Source organism: Sinohyriopsis cumingii, chromosome 12 (genome assembly GCF_028554795.1).
Source record: "Sinohyriopsis cumingii isolate HCF-2022 chromosome 12, ASM2855479v2, whole genome shotgun sequence".
Lineage (NCBI taxonomy): Eukaryota > Metazoa > Mollusca > Bivalvia > Unionida > Unionidae > Sinohyriopsis > Sinohyriopsis cumingii.
The window spans coordinates 33,498,131-33,504,130 of NC_142972.1; positions in this window are offsets into that span (position 1 = coordinate 33,498,131).

Here is a 6,000-nt window from a genome sequence, read left to right on the forward strand (position 1 = left end):
CATAAAGAAAACGTTACTAAAACACAATCGTCTCTCGTACTTCTGTTGCTTGTCGGACATGTTAAGCCTCGTCCAAGCAAATACCAAGCCACTATCAGAGTAGTATCCAGTAGTGGGTGACTTCTTGATGAGCATCAATGGCCAACCCCTAATCATGGAGTCACTTTTAGCTTTTATTCGACATAATCTTACAAATGATGCTGGTTACAGAGAAGTCCACAACGTTCTATGGGGCTTCCTAAACCAAACTACTAAAATGTGTATGTTTTCGAGGTGTACAACAATGGTTTCAATAACAATCAACGTACACGGTTAACTAACCCATCTGACGGAACTTTAATGGAGGTCAACGCGAAATGACTGGTATCGATCATTAATAACAAGGAGATTGAACTGATTATCTTATTTGGCAGTTCACAATCGTGGTTAAAATAATGTTTCTCTTCATCGACAATTTTTAAAAAGCAGCTTTTTCTCCTTCCTTTAACTTTTAAAACAAGTTCAGAGTTAGCATGAGCTTTAAAATTTGGATTTAAAAAGAAGTGGTCGTAACCGTTTACGTTGGAAAGCAAACATAGGCACATACTTTCTGAGCCAAAATTTTCAGAAACAATTGGAAACAAGACACAATAAAGTTTACACGACCAAAGATTATGAACCTCAGGCCGGTGTTGTAGGAATGTTTAAGGAACATTGAAAGATCATATATAGAAATGTTTGACGTATCAACATAATATCAGGTACATCTCACGTACATCGACATGTTATCAAGTTTGATCAAAGCTGACAATCAGTCGGAGCATCGCTATATTGGATATACATCCACGGCACCCACGAAAACAAAGTGATGGTGTTTGATATATAGTTCGGAAAGTCATTACAAAGCATGAGAGGTTGTTAAAGACAGAAGATCGGGTTCGCCCTGGGAAAACCGAACGCACATATGAGAAAACATATCAACCTAACAGGACATCTGAATTGTTTTGTGTCACTGGACAAGTAAGTAGACTTGAACCTCAAGTCTATAAATTGGGAGGTATGAACGGAAAAGTGTACAATGGAACCTTTTACCTGGGTGGGTTCTAACGAGTGACCAAAAAGAAGATGTCAAAGTCATGAAATAAAGTAATTGAGAAATGACGTGTATCGTGATAAGTACATCGACTGGTTTGAACGTTTATTGAAATTAGTTTACCACTAACTGTCTACTTGAATTTATCCCTGAATTGTCAAAATATTTAGGAAGCAGCTCTTCAATATACGACATAAATATAATGAAATATTTCAGTGATAAGAATACGGATGCGTTTCACTTTAACTGTGTCACGAGGGACAGTCTAGTGTTGTGTAATGTAATTTAAGGTTGTCTTTCGTCTGTGATAAAAATATGAGTTATTTAGTTGTCATTATTATATGATTATTGATACTCGTATGATATTTACCTAAGGATAACTGAAATAGAGTGAGAGAATACACGAAAGAGATATGTACTTAGTAGCATTGGTCTACAATTATTTGGAAAATGTTTGCTTCAAAGATGAAATGTGTTCTTTCTTATGGGCTTTGATATGCTGAAATAAAATATGACAATTACAAGAACTGATTGGCTACTGTTTCCAAGATATTTAAGTTTTACAGTTTACGTCTATGTATATTGAGTAGATATTAGACTTTTAATCATAATATTGTAAACATAGGTCTCTTCATGTGTTTATGGTTCCTTTACATGATATTTCACCTGTCCTGTTTATGTAACACTTAAAACAAACAGCAGAAGTAACAATTGCTGATATGATATGTATGCTCTCTGTCATTCAATGACACTTCAAACGTCATAGATTTTCTTTTCCTGTTCAACCACTGGCGAAGGTTTTTTGCACAAGTGTTGCTGCATATGTATGGCTCCCACCACTTGTCCCGATGTCCAATTTTGCATCCACAATAAAGATGATAGATTCCTTAACCAATGTGGTTATACTGTGATTTTGTGATGCAAAAGTCATTTCACCACAAACATAGCAGAAGTTATCTGCATTGTTCACACAAGTACGAGGCATATCTTCTCACTTTGGCTAAACAGAAATGTGTCCATTTGCAAAATCAAACACGGACAAATAAGAGAATACGACACCGTATGAATATATAGAGCTGATATTAGGCAATTTGTTCAGCAGAGTGATGTAAACCTAGTTATCATTGCATCTTCCATGACTTGTGGAAATACATCGATTCAATGCATATAATGTATGACGCAATACGAGCTTCAGATTGCGTTATTCATTGTTGTGCCTCAAAAGCAAGTACTGTCCAAACTCAGTCATACATTTATCCATAGATCCAGTCAGACATGTATTTTAGTAATTTCTGGTTTAAATGGAGATCTCTTACCTTGGTAACTCACTTCTTATCCTCCGCCATTCCTAAGTAAAGGGTCGTATGTACTGACAAAGTATCATATCTTTAAAACTAGAGCCAATCAACAACTGTAAACAATAATTTCTTTTTCAGTGGACAAGAATTGGTAACGTTTGACTACATTTATTTCGGAAGCATCTTTGCTGTGTACCAGTGTAGTTGAGAGTGGTATCAGAGGTGGTACTGTATTAGCTTGCTTAATCCACGGTTAATAACAATAACGTTGAAATGACGATCCATTCATTGTGTATCTTGATGAAAATATTATGTATGACACGCAAGGTAAAGGTAGTTAGTGTACAAATATACCAAAGAAATTTAAAAAAGAAAGATGAAAACAATGATTAAAATATGCATTAAAACTTAACATTAAAGGATGGCATGATATCTTTGAAAAAGAATTAAAAATAGATTATATTGAGCGATACAGAAATAGGTACACAAATAGGTACACAAAAAGGGTCCTGTGGCCTAGTGGTTAGAGCGTAAATCTCGGATGCGGAAGGTCGTGGGTTCGATCCCCGGCCGAGTCATACCGAAAACTTACAAAAATGGTACTAACAGCTGCCTCGCTTGGCGCTCAGCATTAAGAGGTTAGTGTTAGGACTGGTCGGGCCATCATGCTACGTGTCTGCGGCATGATGCCATAGTGCTATACATCACTATAAACTGCCACACTGCAGACATCGTAGCGATATGACTGAAAAATTGTTAAAGCTATGTTACAAAATCCAAATCACACACACACACATACACACACACGTTAAGAAGTACAATTTACGAGCGAAAAGATGGTACTACATCACGAAGAAATGCCACAACTTCAAAACATATTAATAACAGAAGGACAATGAAAGTTATCTCTTTAAAAAAGAGCTTAATGTGGGATGAGTCAGATTATTTGATACACTATATAAAATACGTGTATCGCACACAACAAAAGAATAAATTTAGTCTGTCAATACATTGGATCGAGAAACATAACTTTGCATGTCAGTCTGAGAAAAAGACCACAAAATGAATTGTTAAAGGCCTTTTCAAATGGTTGTTACATGCGATAATTTGATTAACGGGAACTGATGTAAAAGAACAACGGACTCTTAAAATTTAAAAACATTCAAGAGATTAAAGAAAAACTCCAATGAGACAAAATTCACTTGTATCAGTAATATAATAGTAGCATTTATATAATATAAACAATAATATGTTTAGCAGGCCAATATATATTTTAATGTCTAAGAATATGGTCATAACGGATCTAAGAAATAGTGATACCCGTGTTCTGTATGCGAAATGTGTAACAAGATAACCGGGCTAGATTTCAGATTTTTAACGGAACACTTTTGATGGTGATACAAATACAATGTTTAGTGATGAATGACTTGAATGAGAAAAGAAGTATGATTAATACGTGGTCGTATAAGATCCACATAGTGAACTAATTAACATAATAAGCACGAATCGAATAATGCAACAAATGAAAATACAAAAATATGACCTTATACAGTACAAGGACAAGTGTGAATGATTTACTAATTTCACACGACGAAACAAATTATGAGTTTTACTCAAATAGTAAAAATGAATTCACGCAAATAGCGAAAAAGGAGGTATTTTACTTAAATAGTAAAATGATGAAAACAAAGGGCAGATATACAAAATATCTTTATAATCCCCAAAAGTTGGTATTACAAACTCCAAAATTAGCCTATGGCTAAAGGTTTACATGTATGGAGTTACACACTCCGTCACCAGCACACTTGGCTACAACTCACATTAGTCAATCAAGAAGTCAGTTTTCCAGGTAGTTACCGACCACCGTTCAATTCCTTGGTCAATCAAGCAATCAGCGCCCACCAACTGGTCAGATACGCCCGATCACATGCTACCCGACCAGCAACACTGTTCACTCAGCTCTACGGCTGCTATGGTTCAGCTTTACAGTTGCTATGGTCAACTTCTATGGTAAGCTCTACAGCTGGTACCACGTCGACTCTGATCAACTGAAAATATATCTAACACCGCGTACTAAGAATGACACAGGCATATACGATAACACATAATGACGTTATATACGGTAAGCTATATAGATTACATTATCGGCAGAATAATTACAAAACAATGCACAGGTTCAGACGTCAACCTACCCATGCCCGATAATAATCATATGGTATTAAACATTTCTTAAAAATGCAACTTTGTATTGCTAATTTAAATCTCTTGCTAAGTCACAAACAAGAATAGAAAATATTTGCATTATGTTAAATAAACCGAAGCTACATAGAAAGTATACTAAAATAAACGTGGTAGTACAATAGTTAAAACCTGTGTACAAGAAATTAATAAATAAATCACATACCTCCACAGTTGAAGCTATGCAAGTCCATAAGTAGACCGCTCACTGCCAAGACGTTTCGTAATGTAAATATTTTAGTCTTACGGTGAAGCATTTTTACACAGACGATGAAGCCATACATCGTCTGTGTGCTTGAAGTATTAGGTCTTTCCCATCGAAAGCACTTTACACGTGTGGCATAGGATGAACCGAACTCACTATTTCGAAATATTGTACAATATACCTTATTCACCCTCGGGTATCGTTGTATACAAAAACGAAACTCGACTACATGTATTCAATAAATAAAGGGATTTATACAATGCCGTGACAAAGGTTTAATTCCAAATTCAATGAGCAATTCGCAATTACAAAGAATATCCAATCAAATAATTCCACTTAAGTTATATCTAAACGCACCATGAAATACATCTGGTGACTGACTTTAAATCAAGGGTATACATAATAGGAATGAATTAATTGCCCTCTTCGTCGCAATATTTCCTACTAAACTATATCTTAATACCTCCCACGTGGCATATTTCACATCATAAGCAAACATTGCAAAGGAACCCACCTTATTTAATCATCCAACGTGAAATTACCCTAAACTTTTTGACTGATTTAAAATTTGTTTAACAACCTATTTACAGCTCATAGGAATCCACAGTTGTGGACCAAAGGTGGAAGACACAGTATATATACACATACCAATTATACGCTTCATCGGATTATGGTTGCTAAAAGCTACGTATATTGACTATATTTAAGATTGAAGTTGCAATCACGACCATCAAAATTAATTATTTCTATTTTCAGCAGTTTCAATAACAAAGATATGACACCTATACGAATTTTAAATTGAACTAATGACGTCCATAATAAGCTGTTATGTCATAGGATGTAAAATACACACTTGTTATATTTTTCATTCATTGTCATTTATTTCCCGGACAAAGAGGTTTTTAAGCATTTCGCTTTAGAGTTTAGTTGCTTATTAAAGTTCAATTATATTTGATTGCACAGAATTTTTGAAAACATAAATGCAATGGTCAATAAGGTGAAATCCATTTATTTAAAATGTATATGCATGTATCTATACAAAATAATCGCATGCTTCAATACACAAATATTTAATGTACAGTAATTTAAAAATTGTAAAACATTTAAAATTGTCGTGAATTCACTCCCCAAACGTTTTTTTTTCGCACGTATGACGCGGTGATTGCAGAAAAAGTGCTGGTGCTCGA